The sequence below is a fragment of the Pristiophorus japonicus genome, chromosome 19, assembly GCF_044704955.1.
Source record: "Pristiophorus japonicus isolate sPriJap1 chromosome 19, sPriJap1.hap1, whole genome shotgun sequence".
Classification (NCBI taxonomy): Eukaryota; Metazoa; Chordata; class Chondrichthyes; family Pristiophoridae; genus Pristiophorus; species Pristiophorus japonicus.
The window spans coordinates 53,542,088-53,562,960 of NC_091995.1; positions in this window are offsets into that span (position 1 = coordinate 53,542,088).

The following is a 20,873-nucleotide window of genomic DNA, read 5'->3' on the forward strand; positions in this document are numbered from 1 at the left end:
ACAGAGAGTGGAGAGCACCAGTTCAAATTGTCACAGGACAGTGAGTGGAGAGCACCAGTTCAAACTGTCACAGGACAGAGAGTGGAGAGCACCAGTTCAAACTGTCACAGGAGAGAGAGTGGAGAGCACCAGTTCAAACTGTCACAGGAGAGAGAGTGGAGAGCACCAGTTCAAACTGTCACAGGAGAGAGAGTGGAGAGCACCAGTTCAAACTGTCACAGGACAGAGCGTGGAGAGCACCAGTTCCAACTGTCACAGGACGGGAGAGTGGAGAGCACCAGTTCAAACTGTCACAGGACAGAGAGTGGAGAGCACCAGTTCCAACTGTCACAGGACAGAGAGTGGAGAGCACCAGTTCAAACTGTCACAGGACAGAGAGTGGAGAGCACCAGTTCCAACTGTCACAGGACAGAGAGTGGAGAGCACCAGTTCCAACTGTCACAGGACAGAGAGTGGAGAGCATCAGTTTCAACTGTCACAGGACAGAGAGTGGAGAGCACCAGTTCCAACTGTCACAGGACAGAGAGTGGAGAGCATCAGTTTCAACTGTCACAGGACAGAGAGTGGAGAGCACCAGTTCCAACTGTCACAGGACAGAGAGTGGAGAGCACCAGTTCCAACTGTCACAGGACAGAGAGTGGAGAGCTCCAGTTCAAACTGTCACAGGACAGAGAGTGGAGAGCACCAGTTCCAACTGTCACAGGACAGAGAGTGGAGAGCACCAGTTCCAACTGTCACAGGACAGAGAGTGGAGAGCATCAGTTTCAACTGTCACAGGACAGAGAGTGGAGAGCACCAGTTCCAACTGTCACAGGACAGAGAGTGGAGAGCACCAGTTCAAACTGTCACAGGGCAGAGAGTGGAGAGCACCAGTTCCAACTGTCACAGGACAGAGAGTGGAGAGCACCAGTTCCAACTGTCACAGGACAGAGAGTGGAGAGCACCAGTTCAAACTGTCACAGGACAGTGAGTGGAGAGCAACAGTTCCAACTGTCACAGGACGGGAGAGTGGAGAGCACCAGTTCACACTGTCACAGGACAGAGAGTGGGGAGCACCAGTTCCAACTGTCACAGGACAGAGTGTGGAGAGCACCAGTTCAAACTGTCACAGGACAGAGAGTGGAGAGCACCAGTTCAAACTGTCACAGGAGAGAGAGTGGAGAGCACCAGTTCAAACTGTCACAGGACAGAGAGTGGAGAGCACCAGTTCCAACTGTCACAGGACAGAGAGTGGAGAGCACCAGTTCAAACTGTCACAGGACAGAGAGTGGAGAGCACCAGTTCCAACTGTCACAGGACAGAGAGTGGAGAGCACCAGTTCAAACTGTCACAGGACAGAGAGTGGAGAGCACCAGTTCAAACTGTCACAGGACAGAGAGTGGAGAGCACCAGTTCCAACTGTCACAGGACAGAGAGTGGAGAGCACCAGTTCAAACTGTCACAGGACAGAGAGTGGAGAGCACCAGTTCCAACTGTCACAGGACAGAGAGTGGAGAGCACCAGTTCAAACTGTCACAGGACAGAGAGTGGAGAGCACCAGTTCCAACAGTCACAGGACAGAGAGTGGAGAGCACCAGTTCAAACTGTCACAGGACAGAGAGTGGAGAGCACCAGTTCAAACGGTCACAGGACAGAGAGTGGAGAGCACCAGTTCCAACTGTCACAGGACAGAGAGTGGAGAGCACCAGTTCAAACTGTCACAGGACAGAGAGTGGAGAGCACCAGTTCCAACTGTCACCGGACGGGAGAGTGGAGAGCACCAGTTCAAACTGTCACAGGACAGAGAGTGGAGAGCACCATTTCAAACTGTCACAGGACAGAGAGCGGAGAGCACCAGTTCCAACTGTCACAGGACAGAGAGTGGGGAGCACCAGTTCCCACTGTCACAGGACGGGAGAGTGGAGAGCACCAGTTCAAACTGTCACAGGACAGAGAGTGGACAGCACCAGTTCAAACTGTCACAGGACAGTGAGTGGAGAGCACCAGTTCCAACTGTCACAGGACAGAGAGTGGAGAGCACCAGTTCAAACTGTCACAGGACAGAGAGTGGAGAGCACCAGTTCAAACTGTCACAGGAGAGTGAGTGGAGAGCACCAGTTCAAACTGTCACAGGAGAGAGAGTGGAGAGCACCAGTTCAAACTGTCACAGGACAGAGCGTGGAGAGCACCAGTTCAAACTGTCACAGGACGGGAGAGTGGAGAGCACCAGTTCAAACTGTCACAGGACAGAGAGTGCAGAGCACCAGTTCCAACTGTCACAGGACAGAGAGTGGAGAGCACCAGTTCAAACTGTCACAGGACAGAGAGTGGAGAGCACCAGTTCCAACTGTCACAGGACAGAGAGTGGAGAGCACCAGTTCAAACTGTCACAGGACAGAGAGTGGAGAGCACCAGTTCCAACTGTCACAGGACAGAGATTGGAGAGGACCAGTTCAAACTGTCACAGGACAGAGAGTGGAGAGCACCAGTTCAAACTGTCACAGGACAGTGAGTGGAGAGCACCAGTTCCAACTGTCACAGGACGGGAGAGTGGAGAGCACCAGTTCACACTGTCACAGGACAGAGAGTGGGGAGCACCAGTTCCAACTGTCACAGGACAGAGAGTGGAGAGCACCAGTTCAAACTGTCACAGGACAGAGAGTGGAGAGCACCAGTTCCAACTGTCACAGGACAGAGAATGGAGAGCACGAGTTCCAACTGTCACAGGACAGAGAGTGGAGAGCACCAGTTCCAACTGTCACAGGACAGAGAGTGGAGAGCACCAGTTCAAACTGTCACAGGACAGAGAGTGGAGAGCACCAGTTCCAACTGTCACAGGACAGAGAGTGGAGAGCACCAGTTCAAACTGTCACAGGACAGAGAGTGGAGAGCACCAGTTCAAACTGTCACAGGACAGAGCGTGGAGAGCACCAGTTCCAACTGTCACAGGACGGGAGAGTGGAGAGCACCAGTTCAAACTGTCACAGGACAGAGAGTGGAGAGCACCAGTTCCAACTGTCACAGGACAGAGAGTGGAGAGCACCAGTTCAAACTGTCACAGGACAGAGAGTGGAGAGCACCAGTTCCAACTGTCACAGGACAGAGAGTGCAGAGCACCAGTTCCAACTGTCACAGGACAGAGAGTGGAGAGCATCAGTTTCAACTGTCACAGGACAGAGAGTGGAGAGCACCAGTTCCAACTGTCACAGGACGGGAGAGTGGAGAGCACCAGTTCAAACTGTCACAGGACAGAGAGTGGAGAGCACCAGTTCCAGCTGTCACAGGACAGAGAGTGGAGAGCACCAGTTCAAACTGTCACAGGACAGAGAGTGAAGAGCACCAGTTCCAACTGTCACAGGACAGAGAGTGGAGAGCACCAGTTCCAACTGTCACAGGACAGAGAGTGGAGAGCATCATTTTCAACTGTCACAGGACAGAGAGTGGAGAGCACCAGTTCCAACTGTCACAGGACTGAGAGTGGAGAGCACCAGTTCAAACTGTCACAGGACAGAGAGTGGAGAGCACCAGTTCCAACTGTCACAGGACAGAGAGTGGAGAGCACCAGTTCAAACTGTCACAGGACAGTGAGTGGAGAGCACCAGTTCCAACTGTCACAGGACGGGAGAATGGAGAGCACCAGTTCACACTGTCACAGGACAGAGAGTGGGGAGCACCAGTTCCAACTGTCACAGAACAGAGAGTGGAGAGCACCAGTTCAAACTGTCACAGGACAGAGAGTGGAGAGCACCAGTTCAAATTGTCACAGGACAGTGAGTGGAGAGCACCAGTTCCAACTGTCACAGGACAGAGAGTGGAGATCACCAGTTCAAACTGTCAGAGGACAGAGAGTGGAGAGCACCAGTTCAAATTGTCACAGGACAGTGAGTGGAGAGCACCAGTTCAAACTGTCACAGGACAGAGAGTGGAGAGCACCAGTTCAAACTGTCACAGGAGAGAGAGTGGAGAGCACCAGTTCAAACTGTCACAGGAGAGAGAGTGGAGAGCACCAGTTCAAACTGTCACAGGAGAGAGAGTGGAGAGCACCAGTTCAAACTGTCACAGGACAGAGCGTGGAGAGCACCAGTTCCAACTGTCACAGGACGGGAGAGTGGAGAGCACCAGTTCAAACTGTCACAGGACAGAGAGTGGAGAGCACCAGTTCCAACTGTCACAGGACAGAGAGTGGAGAGCACCAGTTCAAACTGTCACAGGACAGAGAGTGGAGAGCACCAGTTCCAACTGTCACAGGACAGAGAGTGGAGAGCACCAGTTCCAACTGTCACAGGACAGAGAGTGGAGCGCCAGTTCAAACTGTCACAGGACAGAGAGTGGAGAGCACCAGTTCCAACTGTCACAGGACAGAGAGTGGAGAGCACCAGTTCCAACTGTCACAGGACAGAGAGTGGAGAGCACCAGTTCCAACTGTCACAGGACAGAGAGTGGAGAGCACCAGTTCAAACTGTCACAGGACAGAGAGTGGAGAGCACCAGTTCGAACTGTCACAGGACAGAGAGTGGAGAGCACCAGTTCAAACTGTCACAGGACAGAGAGTGGAGAGCACCAGTTCAAACTGTCACAGGACAGAGAGTGAAGAGCACCAGTTCCAACTCTCACAGGACGGGAGAGTGGAGAGCACCAGTTCACACTGTCACAGGAGAGAGAGTGGGGAGCACCAGTTCCAACTGTCACAGGACAGAGTGTGGAGAGCACCAGTTCAAACTGTCACAGGACAGAGAGTGGAGAGCAGCAGTTCAAACTGTCACAGGAGAGAGAGTGGAGAGCACCAGTTCAAACTGTCACAGGACAGAGAGTGGAGACCACCAGTTCCAACTGTCACAGGACAGAGAGTGGAGAGCACCAGTTCAAACTGTCACAGGACAGAGAGTGGAGAGCACCAGTTCCAACTGTCACAGGACAGAGAGTGGGGAGCACCAGTTCCAACTGTCACAGGACAGAGTGTGGAGAGCACCAGTTCAAACTGTCACAGGACAGAGAGTGGAGAGCACCAGTTCCAACTGTCACAGGACAGAGAGTGGAGAGCACCAGTTCCAACTGTCACAGGAGAGAGAGTGGAGAGCACCAGTTCAAACTGTCACAGGACAGAGAGTGGAGCACCAGTTCAAACTGTCACAGGACAGAGAGTGGAGAGCACCAGTTCCAACTGTCACAGGACAGAGAGTGGAGAGCACCAGTTCCAACTGTCACAGGACAGAGAGTGGAGAGCACCAGTTCCAACTGTCACAGGACAGAGAGTGGAGAGCACCAGTTCAAACTGTCACAGGACAGAGAGTGGAGAGCACCAGTTCCAACTGTCACAGGACAGAGAGTGGAGAGCACCAGTTCAAACTGTCACAGGACAGAGAGTGGAGAGCACCAGTTCAAACTGTCACAGGACAGAGAGTGGAGAGCACCAGTTCCAACTGTCACAGGACGGGAGAGTGGAGAGCACCAGTTCACACTGTCACAGGACAGAGAGTGGGGAGCACCAGTTCCAACTGTCACAGGACAGAGTGTGGAGAGCACCAGTTCAAACTGTCACAGGACAGAGAGTGGAGAGCAGCAGTTCAAACTGTCACAGGAGAGAGAGTGGAGAGCACCAGTTCAAACTTTCACAGGACAGAGAGTGGAGAGCACCAGTTCCAACTGTTACAGGACAGAGAGTGGAGAGCACCAGTTCAAACTGTCACAGGACAGAGAGTGGAGAGCACCAGTTCCAACTGTCACAGGACAGAGAGTGGAGAGCACCAGTTCAAACTGTCACAGGACAGAGAGTGGAGAGCACCAGTTCAAACTGTCACAGGACAGTGAGTGGAGAGCACCAGTTCCAACTGTCACAGGACAGAGAGTGGAGAGCACCAGTTCAAACTGTCACAGGACAGAGAGTGGAGAGCACCAGTTCAAACTGTCACAGGAGAGAGAGTGGAGAGCACCAGTTCAAACTGTCACAGGAGAGAGAGTGGAGAGCACCAGTTCAAACTGTCACAGGACAGAGCGTGGAGAGCACCAGTTCCAACTGTCACAGGACGGGAGAGTGGAGAGCACCAGTTCAAACTGTCACAGGAAAGAGAGTGGAGAGCACCAGTTCCAGCTGTCACAGGACAGAGAGTGGAGAGCACCAGTTCAAACTGTCACAGGACAGAGAGTGGAGAGCACCAGTTCCAACTGTCACAGGACAGAGAGTGGAGAGCACCAGTTCCAACTGTCACAGGACAGAGAGTGGAGAGCATCATTTTCAACTGTCACAGGACAGAGAGTGGAGAGCACCAGTTCCAACTGTCACAGGACAGAGAGTGGAGAGCACCAGTTCAAACTGTCACAGGACAGAGAGTGGAGAGCACCAGTTCCAACTGTCACAGGACAGAGAGTGGAGAGCACCAGTTCAAACTGCCACAGGACAGTGAGTGGAGAGCACCAGTTCCAACTGTCACAGGACGGGAGAATGGAGAGCACCAGTTCACACTGTCACAGGACAGAGAGTGGGGAGCACCAGTTCCAACTGTCACAGAACAGAGAGTGGAGAGCACCAGTTCAAACTGTCACAGGACAGAGAGTGGAGAGCACCAGTTCAAACTGTCACAGGACAGTGAGTGGAGAGCACCAGTTCCAACTGTCACAGGACAGAGAGTGGAGATCACCAGTTCAAACTGTCACAGGACAGAGAGTGGAGAGCACCAGTTCAAACTGTCACAGGACAGTGAGTGGAGAGCACCAGTTCAAACTGTCACAGGACAGAGAGTGGAGAGCACCAGTTCAAACTGTCACAGGAGAGAGAGTGGAGAGCACCAGTTCAAACTGTCACAGGAGAGAGAGTGGAGAGCACCAGTTCAAACTGTCACAGGAGAGAGAGTGGAGAGCACCAGTTCAAACTGTCACAGGACAGAGCGTGGAGAGCACCAGTTCCAACTGTCACAGGACGGGAGAGTGGAGAGCACCAGTTCAAACTGTCACAGGACAGAGAGTGGAGAGCACCAGTTCCAACTGTCACAGGACAGAGAGTGGAGAGCACCAGTTCAAACTGTCACAGGACAGAGAGTGGAGAGCACCAGTTCCAACTGTCACAGGACAGAGAGTGGAGAGCACCAGTTCCAACTGTCACAGGACAGAGAGTGGAGAGCATCAGTTTCAACTGTCACAGGACAGAGAGTGGAGAGCACCAGTTCCAACTGTCACAGGACAGAGAGTGGAGAGCACCAGTTCAAACTGTCACAGGACAGAGAGTGGAGAGCACCAGTTCCAACTGTCACAGGACAGAGAGTGGAGAGCACCAGTTCCAACTGTCACAGGACAGAGAGTGGAGAGCACCAGTTCCAACTGTCACAGGACAGAGAGTGGAGAGCACCAGGTCAAACTGTCACAGGACAGAGAGTGGAGAGCACCAGTTCAAACTGTCACAGGACAGAGAGTGGAGAGCACCAGTTCCAACTGTCACAGGACAGAGAGTGGAGAGCACCAGTTCAAACTGTCACAGGACAGAGAGTGGAGAGCACCAGTTCAAACTGTCACAGGACAGAGAGTGGAGAGCACCAGTTCCAACTGTCACAGGACAGAGAGTGGAGAGCACCAGTTCCAACTGTCACAGGACAGAGAGTGGAGAGCACCAGTTCAAACTGTCACAGGACAGAGAGTGGAGAGCACCAGTTCAAACTGTCACAGGACGGGAGAGTGGAGAGCACCAGTTGAAACTGTCACAGGACAGAGAGTGGAGAGCACCAGTTCAAACTGTCACAGGACAGTGAGTGGAGAGCACCAGTTCCAACTGTCACAGGACAGAGAGTGGAGAGCACCAGTTCAAACTGTCACAGGACAGAGAGTGGAGAGCACCAGTTCAAACTGCCACAGGAGAGAGAGTGGAGAGCAACAGTTCAAACTGTCACAGGAGAGAGAGTGGAGAGCACCAGTTCAAACTGTCACAGGACAGAGAGTGGAGAGCACCAGTTCCAACTGTCACAGGACGGGAGAGTGGAGAGCACCAGTTCAAACTGTCACAGAACAGAGAGTGGAGAGCACCAGTTCCAACTGTCACAGGACAGAGAGTGGAGAGCACCAGTTCAAACTGTCACAGGACAGAGAGTGGAGAGCAGCAGTTCCAACTTTCACAGGACAGAGAGTGGAGAGCACCAGTTCCAACTGTCACAGGACAGAGAGTGGAGAGCATCAGTTTCAACTGTCACAGGACAGAGAGTGGAGAGCACCAGTTCCAACTGTCACAGGACAGAGAGTGGAGAGCACCAGTTCAAACTGTCACAGGACAGAGAGTGGAGAGCACCAGTTCCAACTGTCACAGGACAGAGAGTGGAGAGCACCAGTTCAAACTGTCACAGGACAGTGAGTGGAGAGCACCAGTTCCAACTGTCACAGGACCGGAGAGTGGAGAGCACCAGTTCACACTGTCACAGGACAGAGAGTGGGGAGCACCAGTTCCAACTGTCACAGGACAGAGAATGGAGAGCACCAGTTCAAACTGTCACAGGACAGAGAGTGGAGAGCACCAGTTCCAACTGTCACAGGACAGAGAGTGGAGAGCATCAGTTCCAACTGTCACAGGACAGAGAGTGGAGAGCACCAGTTCAAACTGTCACAGGACAGAGAGTGGAGAGCACCAGTTCACACTGTCACAGGACAGAGAGTGGAGAGCACCAGTTCCAACTGTCACAGGACAGAGAGTGGAGAGCACCAGTTCCAACTGTCACAGGACAGAGAGTGGAGAGCACCAGTTCAAACTGTCACAGGACAGAGAGTGGAGAGCACCAGTTCAAACTGTCACAGGACAGAGAGTGGAGAGCACCAGTTCAAACTGTCACAGGACAGAGAGTGGACAGCACCAGTTCAAACTGTCACAGGACAGAGAGTGGAGAGCACCAGTTCAAACTGTCACAGGACAGTGAGTGGAGAGCACCAGTTCCAACTGTGACAGGACAGAGAGTGGAGAGCACCAGTTCAAAGTGTCACAGGATGGGAGAGTGGAGAGCACCAGTTCCAACTGTCAGAGGATGGGAGAGTGGAGAGCACCAGTTCAAACTGTCACAGGACAGTGAGTGGAGAGCACCAGTTCAAACTGTCACAGGACAGAAAGTGGAGAGCACCAGTTCAAACTGTCACAGGACAGAGAGTGGAGAGCACCAGTTCAAACTGTCACAGGAGAGAGAGTGGAGAGCACCAGTTCAAACTGTCACAGGAGAGAGAGTGGAGAGCACCAGTTCAAACTGTCACAGGACAGAGCGTGGAGAGCACCAGTTCCAACTGTCACAGGACAGAGAGTGGAGAGCACCAGTTCCAACTGTCACAGGACAGAGAGTGGAGAGCACCAGTTCAAACTGTCACAGGACAGAGAGTGGAGAGCACCAGTTCCAACTGTCACAGGACAGAGAGTGGAGAGCACTAGTTCCAACCGTCACAGGACAGAGAGTGGAGAGCATCAGTTTCAACTGTCACAGGACAGAGAGTGGAGAGCACCAGTTCCAACTGTCACAGGACAGAGAGTGGAGAGCACCAGTTCAAACTGTCACAGGACAGAGAGTGGAGAGCACCAGTTCCAACTGTCACAGGACAGAGAGTGGAGAGCACCAGTTCAAACTGTCACAGGACAGAGAGTGGAGAGCACCAGTTCAAACTGTCACAGGACAGTGAGTGGAGAGCACCAGTTCCAACTGTCACAGGACCGGAGAGTGGAGAGCACCAGTTCACACTGTCACAGGACAGAGAGTGGGGAGCACCTGTTCCAACTGTCACAGGACAGAGAGTGGAGAGCACCAGTTCAAACTGTCACAGGACAGAGAGTGGAGAGCACCAGTTCAAACTGTCACAGGACAGAGAGTGGAGAGCACCAGTTCAAACTGTCACAGGACAGAGAGTGGAGAGCACCAGTTCCAACTGTCACAGGACAGAGAGTGGAGAGCACCAGTTCAAACTGTCACAGGACAGAGAGTGGAGAGCACCAGTTCAAACTGTCACAGGACAGAGTGTGGAGAGCACCAGTTCCAACTGTCACAGGACGGGAGAGTGGAGAGCACCAGTTCAAACTGTCACAGGACAGAGAGTGGAGAGCACCAGTTCCAACTGTCACAGGACAGAGAGTGGAGAGCACCAGTTCAAACTGTCACAGGACAGAGAGTGGAGAGCACCAGTTCCAACTGTCACAGGACAGAGAGTGGAGAGCACCAGTTCCAACTGTCACAGGACAGAGAGTGGAGTGCATCAGTTTCAACTGTCACAGGACAGAGAGTGGAGAGCACCAGTTCCAACTGTCACAGGACAGAGAGTGGAGAGCACCAGTTCAAACTGTCACAGGACAGAGAGTGGAGAGCACCAGTTCAAACTGTCACAGGACAGTGAGTGGAGAGCACCAGTTCGAACTGTCACAGGACGGGAGAGTGGAGAGCACCAGTTCACACTGTCACAGGACAGAGAGTGGGGAGCACCAGTTCCAACTGTCACAGGACAGAGTGTGGAGAGCACCAGTTCAAACTGTCACAGGACAGAGAGTGGAGAGCACCAGTTCAATCTGTCACAGGAGAGAGAGTGGAGAGCACCAGTTCAAACTGTCACAGGACAGAGAGTGGAGAGCACCAGTTCCAACTGTCACAGGACAGAGAGTGGACAGCACCAGTTCAAACTGTCACAGGACAGAGAGTGGAGAGCACCAGTTCAAACTGTCACAGGACAGAGAGTGGAGAGCACCAGTTCCAACTGTCACAGGACAGAGAGTGGAGAGCACCAGTTCAAACTGTCACAGGACAGAGAGTGGAGAGCACCAGTTCCAACTGTCACAGGACAGAGAGTGGAGAGCACCAGTTCAAACTGTCACAGGACAGAGAGTGGAGGGCACCAGTTCCAACTGTCACAGGACAGAGAGTGGGGAGCACCAGTTCCCACTGTCACAGGACGGGAGAGTGGAGAGCACCAGTTCAAACTGTCAAAGGACAGAGAGTGGAGAGCACCAGTTCAAACTGTCACAGGACAGAGAGTGGAGAGCACCAGTTCAAACTGTCACAGGACAGAGAGTGGAGAGCACCAGTTCCAACTGTCACAGGACAGAGAGTGGAGAGCACCAGTTCAAACTGTCACAGGAGAGAGAGTGGAGAGCACCAGTTCAAACTGTCACAGGAGAGAGAGTGGAGAGCACCAGTTCAAACTGTCACAGGACAGAGCGTGGAGAGCACCAGTTCCAACTGTCACAGGACGGGAGAGTGGAGAGCACCAGTTCAAACTGTCACAGGACAGAAAGTGGAGAGCACCAGTTCCAACTGTCACAGGACAGAGAGTGGAGAGCACCAGTTCAAACTGTCACAGGACAGAGAGTGGAGAGCACCAGTTCCAACTGTCACAGGACAGAGAGTGGAGAGCACCAGTTCAAACTGTCACAGGACAGAGAGTGGAGAGCACCAGTTCCAACTGTCATAGGACAGAGAGTGGAGAGCACCAGTTCAAACTGTCACAGGACAGAGAGTGGAGAGCACCAGTTCCAACTGTCACAGGACAGAGAGTGGAGAGCACCAGTTCCAACTGTCACAGGACAGAGAGTGGAGAGCACCAGTTCCAACTGTCACAGGACAGAGAGTGGAGAGCACCAGTTCAAACTGTCACAGGACAGAGAGTGGAGAGCACCAGTTCAAACTGTCACAGGACAGAGAGTGGAGAGCACCAGTTCCAACTGTCACAGGACAGAGAGTGGAGAGCACCAGTTCAAACTGTCACAGGACAGAGAGTGGAGAGCACCAGTTCAAACTGTCACAGGACAGAGAGTGGAGAGCACCAGTTCCAACTGTCACAGGACAGAGAGTGGAGAGCACCAGTTCAAACTGTCACAGGACAGAGAGTGGAGAGCACCAGTTCCAACTGTCACAGGACAGAGAGTGGAGAGCACCAGTTCAAACTGTCACAGGACAGAGAGTGGACAGCACCAGTTCTAACTGTCACAGGACAGAGAGTGGAGAGCACCAGTTCAAACTGTCACAGGACAGAGAGTGGAGAGCACCAGTTCAAACTGTCACAGGACAGAGAGTGGAGAGCACCAGTTCCAACTGTCATAGGACAGAGAGTGGAGAGCACCAGTTCAAACTGTCACAGGACAGAGAGTGGAGAGCACCAGTTCCAACTGTCACAGGACAGAGAGTGGAGAGCACCAGTTCCAACTGTCACAGGACAGAGAGTGGAGAGCACCAGTTCCAACTGTCACAGGACAGAGAGTGGAGAGCACCAGTTCAAACTGTCACAGGACAGAGAGTGGAGAGCACCAGTTCAAACTGTCACAGGACAGAGAGTGGAGAGCACCAGTTCCAACTGTCACAGGACAGAGAGTGGAGAGCACCAGTTCAAACTGTCACAGGACAGAGAGTGGAGAGCACCAGTTCAAACTGTCACAGGACAGAGAGTGGAGAGCACCAGTTCCAACTGTCACAGGACAGAGAGTGGAGAGCACCAGTTCAAACTGTCACAGGACAGAGAGTGGAGAGCACCAGTTCCAACTGTCACAGGACAGAGAGTGGAGAGCACCAGTTCAAACTGTCACAGGACAGAGAGTGGACAGCACCAGTTCTAACTGTCACAGGACAGAGAGTGGAGAGCACCAGTTCAAACTGTCACAGGACAGAGAGTGGAGAGCACCAGTTCCAACTGTCACCGGACGGGAGAGTGGAGAGCACCATTTCAAACTGTCACAGGACAGAGAGAGGAGAGCACCAGTTCCAACTGTCACAGGACAGAGAGTGGGGAGCACCAGTTCCCAATCTCACAGGACGGGAGAGTGGAGAGCACCAGTTCCAACTGTCACAGGACAGAGAGTGGACAGCACCAGTTCAAACTGTCACAGGACAGAGCGTGGAGAGCACCAGTTCAAACTGTCACAGGACAGTGAGTGGAGAGCACCAGTTCAAACTGTCACAGGACAGAGAGTGGAGAGCACCAGTTCAAACTGTCACAGGACAGAGAGTGGAGAGCACCAGTTCCAACTGTCACAGGACAGAGAGTGGAGAGCACCAGTTCAAACTGTCACAGGACAGAGAGTGGACAGCACCAGTTCCAACTGTCACAGGACAGAGAGTGGAGAGCACCAGTTCAAACTGTCACAGGACAGAGAATGGAGAGCACCAGTTCCAACTGTCACCGGACGGGAGAGTGGAGAGCACCAGTTCAAACTGTCACAGGACAGAGAGTGGAGAGCACCATTTCAAACTGTCACAGGACAGAGAGGAGAGCACCAGTTCCAACTGTCACAGGACAGAGAGTGGGGAGCACCAGTTCCCACTGTCACAGGACGGGAGAGTGGAGAGCACCAGTTCAAACTGTCACAGGACAGAGAGTGGAGAGCACCAGTATAAACTGTCACAGGACAGTGAGTGGAGAGCACCAGTTCCAACTGTCACAGGACAGAGAGTGGAGAGCACCAGTTCAAACTGTCACAGGACAGAGAGTGGAGAGCACCAGTTCAAACTGTCACAGGAGAGAGAGTGGAGAGCACCAGTTCAAACTGTCACAGGAGAGAGAGTGGAGAGCACCAGTTCAAACTGTCACAGGACAGAGCGTGGAGAGCACCAGTTCCAACTGTCACAGGACGGGAGAGTGGAGAGCACCAGTTCAAACTGTCACAGGACAGAGAGTGGAGAGCACCAGTTCCAACTGTCACAGGACAGAGAGTGGAGAGCACCAGTTCAAACTGTCACAGGACAGAGAGTGGAGAGAACCAGTTCCAACTGTCACAGGACGGGAGAGTGGAGAGCACCAGTTCACACTGTCACAGGACAGAGAGTGGGGAGCACCAGTTCCAACTGTCACAGGACAGAGAGTGGAGAGCACCAGTTCAAACTGTCACAGGACAGTGAGTGGAGAGCACCAGTTCCAACTGTCACAGGACGGGAGAGTGGAGAGCACCAGTTCACACTGTCACAGGACAGAGAGTGGGGAGCACCAGTTCCAACTGTCACAGGACAGAGAGTGGAGAGCACCAGTTCAAACTGTCACAGGACAGAGAGTGGAGAGCACCAGTTCAAACTGTCACAGGACAGAGAGTGGAGAGCACCAGTTCCAACTGTCACAGGACAGAGATTGGAGAGCACCAGTTCAAACTGTCACAGGACAGAGAGTGGAGAGCACCAGTTCAAACTGTCACAGGACAGAGAGTGGAGAGCACCAGTTCCAACTGTCACAGGACAGAGAGTGGAGAGCACCAGTTCAAACTGTCACAGGACAGAGAGTGGAGAGCACCAGTTCAAACTGTCACAGGACAGAGAGTGGAGAGCACCAGTTCAAACTGTCACAGGACAGAGAGTGGAGAGCACCAGTTCAAACTGTCACAGGACAGAGAGTGGACAGCACCAGTTCAAACTGTCACAGGACAGAGAGTGGAGAGCACCAGTTCAAACTGTCACAGGACAGTGAGTGGAGAGCACCAGTTCCAACTGTCACAGGACAGAGAGTGGAGAGCACCAGTTCAAACTGTCACAGGATGGGAGAGTGGAGAGCACCAGTTCAAACTGTCACAGGACAGTGAGTGGAGAGCACCAGTTCAAACTGTCACAGGACAGAGAGTGGAGAACACCAGTTCAAACTGCCACAGGACAGAGAGTGGAGAGCACCAGTTCAAACTGTCACAGGAGAGAGAGTGGAGAGCACCAGTTCAAACTGTCACAGGAGAGAGAGTGGAGAGCACCAGTTCAAACTGTCACAGGACAGAGCGTGGAGAGCACCAGTTCCAACTGTCACAGGACAGAGAGTGGAGAGCACCAGTTCCAACTGTCACAGGACAGAGAGTGGAGAGCACCAGTTCCAACTGTCACAGGACAGAGAGTGGAGAGCACCACTTCCAACTGTCACAGGACAGAGAGTGGAGAGCATATGTTCAAACTGTCACAGGACAGAGAGTGGAGAGCATCAGTTTCAACTGTCACTGGACAGAGAGTGGAGAGCACCAGTTCAAACTGTCACAGGAGAGAGAGTGGAGAGCACCAGTTCAAACTGTCACAGGACAGAGAGTGGAGAGCATCAGTTTCAACTGTCACAGGACAGTGAGTGGAGAGCACCAGTTCAATCTGTCACAGGACAGAGAGTGGAGAGCACCAGTTCAAACTGTCACAGGACAGAGAGTGGACAGCACCAGTTCAAACTGTCACAGGACAGAGAGTGGAGAGCACCAGTTCAAACTGTCACAGGACAGTGAGTGGAGAGCACCAGTTCCAACTGTCACAGGACAGAGAGTGGAGAGCACCAGTTCAAACTGTCACAGGATGGGAGAGTGGAGAGCACCAGTTCAAACTGTCACAGGACAGTGAGTGGAGAGCACCAGTTCAAACTGTCACAGGACAGAGAGTGGAGAGCACCAGTTCAAACTGTCACAGGACAGAGAGTGGAGAGCACCAGTTCCAACTGTCACAGGACAGAGAGTGGAGAGCACCAGTTCCAACTGTCACAGGACAGAGAGTGGAGAGCACCAGTTCAAACTGTCACAGGAGAGAGAGTGGAGAGCACCAGTTCAAACTGTCACAGGACAGTGCGTGGAGAGCACCAGTTCCAACTGTCACAGGACAGAGTGGAGAGCACCAGTTCCAACTGTCACAGGACAGAGAGTGGAGAGCACCAGTTCCAACTGTCACAGGACAGAGAGTGGAGAGCATATGTTCAAACTGTCACAGGACAGAGAGTGGAGAGCATCAGTTTCAACTGTCACTGGACAGAGAGTGGAGAGCACCAGTTCAAACTGTCACAGGAGAGAGAGTGGAGAGCACCAGTTCAAACTGTCACAGGACAGAGCGTGGAGAGCACCAGTTCCAACTGTCACAGGACAGAGAGTGGAGAGCACCAGTTCCAACTGTCACAGGACAGAGAGCGGAGAGCACCAGTTCCAACTGTCACAGGACAGAGAGTGGAGAGCATATGTTCAAACTGTCACAGGACAGAGAGTGGAGAGCACCAGTTCAAACTGTCACAGGACAGTGAGTGGAGAGCACCAGTTCACACTGTCACAGGACAGAGAGTGGGGAGCACCAGTTCCAACTGTCACAGGACAGAGAGTGGAGAGCACCAGTTCCAACTGTCACAGGACAGAGAGTGGAGAGCATATGTTCAAACTGTCACAGGACAGAGAGTGGAGAGCACCAGTTCAAACTGTCACAGGACAGTGAGTGGAGAGCACCAGTTCACACTGTCACAGGACAGAGAGTGGGGAGCACCAGTTCCAACTGTCACAGGACAGAGAGTGGAGAGCACCAGTTCAAACTGTCACAGGACAGAGAGTGGAGAGCACCAGTTCCAACTGTCACAGGACAGAGAGTGGAGAGCACCAGTTCCAACTGTCACAGGACAGAGAGTGGAGAGCACCAGTTCAAACTGTCACAGGACAGAGAGTGGAGAGCACCAGTTCAAACTGTTACAGGACAGAGAGTGGAGAGCACCAGTTCCAACTGTCACAGGACAGAGAGTGGAGAGCACCAGTTCCAACTGTCACAGGACAGAGAGTGGAGAGCACCAGTTCAAACTGTCACAGGACAGAGTGTGGAGAGCACCAGTTCCAACTGTCACAGGACGGGAGAGTGGAGAGCACCAGTTCAAACTGTCACAGGACAGAGAGTGGAGAGCACCAGTTCCAACTGTCACAGGACAGAGAGTGGAGAGCACCAGTTCCAACTGTCACAGGACAGAGAGTGGAGAGCATCAGTTTCAACTGTCACAGGACAGAGAATGGATTGCACCAGTTCCAACTGTCACAGGACAGAGAGTGGAGAGCACCAGTTCAAACTGTCACAGGACAGAGAGTGGAGAGCACCAGTTCAAACTGTCACAGGACAGTGAGTGGAGAGCACCAGTTCGAACTGTCACAGGACGGGAGAGTGGAGAGCACCAGTTCACACTGTCACAGGACAGAGAGTGGGGAGCACCAGTTCCAACTGTCACAGGACAGAGTGTGGAGAGCACCAGTTCAAACTGTCACAGGACAGAGAGTGGAGAGCACCAGTTCAAACTGTCACAGGAGAGAGAGTGGAGAGCACCAGTTCAAGCTGTCACAGGACAGAGAGTGGAGAGCACCAGTTCCAACTGTCACAGGACAGAGAGTGGAGAGCATCAGTTCAAACTGTCACAGGACAGAGAGTGGAGAGCACCAGTTCCAACTGTCACAGGACAGAGAGTGGAGAGCCCCAGTTCAAACTGTCACAGGACAGAGAGTGGAGAGCATCAGTTCAAACTGTCACAGGACAGAGAGTGGAGAGCACCAGTTCCAACTGTCACAGGACAGAGAGTGGAGAGCACCAGTTCAAACTGTCACAGGACAGAGAGTGGAGAGCACCAGTTCCAACTGTCACAGGACAGAGAGTGGAGAGCACCAGTTCAAACTGTCACAGGACAGAGAGTGGAGAGCACCAGTTCCAACTGTCACAGGACAGAGAGTGGAGAGCACCAGTTCAAACTGTCACAGGACAGAGAGTGGAGAGCACCAGTTCCAACTGTCACAGGACAGAGAGTGGAGAGCACCAGTTCAAACTGTCACAGGACAGAGAGTGGAGAGCACCATTTCAAACTGTCACAGGACAGAGAGTGGAGAGCACCAGTTCCAACTGTCACAGGACAGAGAGTGGGGAGCAACAGTTCCCACTGTCACAGGACGGGAGAGTGTAGAGCACCAGTTCAAACTGTCACAGGACAGAGAGTGGAGAGCACCAGTTCAAACTGTCACTGGACAGTGAGTGGAGAGCACCATTTCCAACTGTCACAGGACAGAGAGTGGAGAGCACCAGTTCAAACTGTCACAGGACAGAGAGTGGAGAGCACCAGTTCAAACTGTCACAGGAGAGAGAGTGGAGAGCACCAGTTCAAACTGTCACAGGAGAGAGAGAGGAGAGCACCAGTTCCAATTGTCACAGGACAGAGAGTGGAGAGCACCAGTTCAAACTGTCACAGGACAGAGAGTGGAGAGCACCAGTTCCAACTGTCACCGGACGGGAGAGTGGAGAGCACCAGTTCAAACTGTCACAGGACAGAGAGTGGAGAGCACCATTTCAAACTGTCACAGGACAGAGAGTGGAGAGCACCAGTTCCAACTGTCACAGGACAGAGAGTGGGGAGCACCAGTTCCCACTGTCACAGGACGGGAGAGTGGAGAGCACCAGTTCAAACTGTCACAGGACAGAGAGTGGAGAGCACCAGTTCAAACTGTCACTGGACAGTGAGTGGAGAGCACCAGTTCCAACTGTCACAGGACAGAGAGTGGAGAGCACCAGTTCAAACTGTCACAGGACAGAGAGTGGAGAGCACCAGTTCAAACTGTCACAGGAGAGAGAGTGGAGAGCACCAGTTCAAACTGTCACAGGAGAGAGAGTGGAGAGCACCAGTTCAAACTGTCACAGGACAGAGCGTGGAGAGCACCAGTTCCAACTGTCACAGGACGGGAGAGTGGAGAGCACCAGTTCAAACTGTCACAGGACAGAGAGTGGAGAGCACCAGTTCCAACTATCACAGGACAGAGAGTGGAGAGCACCAGTTCAAACTGTCACAGGACAGAGAGTGGAGAGCACCAGTTCCAACTGTCACAGGACAGAGAGTGGAGAGCACCAGTTCAAACTGTCACAGGACAGAGAGTGGAGAGCACCAGTTCCAACTGTCACAGGACAGAGAGTGGAGAGCACCAGTTCAAACTGTCACAGGACAGAGAGTGGAGAGCACCAGTTCAAACTGTCACAGGACAGTGAGTGGAGAGCACCAGTTCCAACTGTCACAGGACGGGAGAGTGGAGAGCACCAGTTCACACTGTCACAGGACAGAGAGTGGGGAGCACCAGTTCCAACTGTCACAGGACAGAGAGTGGAGAGCACCAGTTCAAACTGTCACAGGACAGAGAGTGGAGAGCACCAGTTCCAACTGTCACAGGACAGAGAGTGGAGAGCACCAGTTCCAACTGTCACAGGACAGAGAGTGGAGAGCACCAGTTCAAACTGTCACAGGACAGAGAGTGGAGAGCACCAGTTCAAACTGTCACAGGACAGAGAGTGGAGAGCACCAGTTCCAACTGTCACAGGACAGAGAGTGGAGAGCACCAGTTCAAACTGTCACAGTACAGAGAGTGGAGAGCACCAGTTCAAACTGTCACAGGACAGAGCGTTGTGAGCACCAGTTCCAACTGTCACAGGACGGGAGAGTGGAGAGCACCAGTTCAAACTGTCACAGGAGAGAGAGTGGAGAGCACCAGTTCCAACTGTCACAGGACAGAGAGTGGAGAGCATATGTTCAAACTGTCACAGGACAGAGAGTGGAGAGCACCAGTTCCAACTGTCACAGGACAGAGAGTGCAGAGCACCAGTTCCAACTGTCACAGGACAGAGAGTGGAGAGCATCAGTTTCAACTGTCACAGGACAGAGAGTGGAGAGCACCAGTTCCAACTGTCACAGGACAGAGAGTGGAGAGCACCAGTTCAAACTGTCACAGGACAGAGAGTGGAGAGCACCAGTTCAAACTGTCACAGGACAGAGAGTGGAGAGCACCAGTTCACACTGTCACAGGACAGAGAGTGGAGAGCACCAGTTCAAACTGTCACAGGACAGTGAGTGGAGAGCACCAGTTCCAACTGTCACAGGACGGGAGAGTGGAGAGCACCAGTTCACACTGTCACAGGACAGAGAGTGGGGAGCACCAGTTCCAACTGTCACAGGACGGGAGAGTGGAGAGCACCAGTTCACACTGTCACAGGACAGAGAGTGGAGAGCACCAGTTCCAACTGTCACAGGACAGAGAGTGGAGAGCACCAGTTCAAACTGTCACAGGACAGAGAGTGGAGAGCACCAGTTCAAACTGTCACAGGACAGTGAGTGGAGAGCACCAGTTCCAACTGTCACAGGACGGGAGAGTGGAGAGCACCAGTTCACACTGTCACAGGACAGAGAGTGGGGAGCACCAGTTCCAACTGTCACAGGACAGAGTGTGGAGAGCACCAGTTCAAACTGTCACAGGACAGAGAGTGGAGAGCACCAGTTCAAACTGTCACAGGACAGAGAGTGGAGAGCACCAGTTCCAACTGTCACAGGACAGAGAGTGGAGAGCACCAGTTCCAACTGTCACAGGACAGAGAGTGGAGAGCACCAGTTCAAACTGTCACAGGACAGAGAGTGGACAGCACCAGTTCCAACTGTCACAGGACAGAGAGTGGAGAGCACCAGTTCAAACTGTCACAGGACAGAGAATGGAGAGCACCAGTTCCAACTGTCACCGGACGGGAGAGTGGAGAGCACCAGTTCAAACTGTCACAGGACAGAGAGTGGAGAGCACCATTTCAAACTGTCACAGGACAGAGAGTGGGGAGCACCAGTTCCCACTGTCACAGGACGGGAGAGTGGAGAGCACCAGTTCAAACTGTCACAGGACAGAGAGTGGAGAGCATCAGTACAAACTGTCACAGGACAGTGAGTGGAGAGCACCAGTTCCAACTGTCACAGGACAGAGAGTGGAGAGCACCAGTTCAAACTGTCACAGGACAGAGAGTGGAGAGCACCAGTTCAAACTGTCACAGGAGAGAGAGTGGAGAGCACCAGTTCAAACTGTCACAGGAGAGAGAGTGGAGAGCACCAGTTCAAACTGTCACAGGACAGAGCGTGGAGAGCACCAGTTCCAACTGTCACAGGACGGGAGAGTGGAGAGCACCAGTTCAAACTGTCACAGGACAGAGAGTGGAGAGCACCAGTTCTAACTGTCACAGGACAGAGAGTGGAGAGCACCAGTTCCAACTGTCACAGGACAGAGAGTGGAGAGCACCAGTTCCAACTGTCACAGGACAGAGAGTGGAGAGCACCAGTTCCAACTGTCACAGGACAGAGAGTGGAGAGCACCAGTTCAAACTGTCACAGGACAGAGAGTGGAGAGCACCAGTTCAAACTGTCACAGGAGAGAGAGTGGAGAGCACCAGTTCAAACTGTCACAGGAG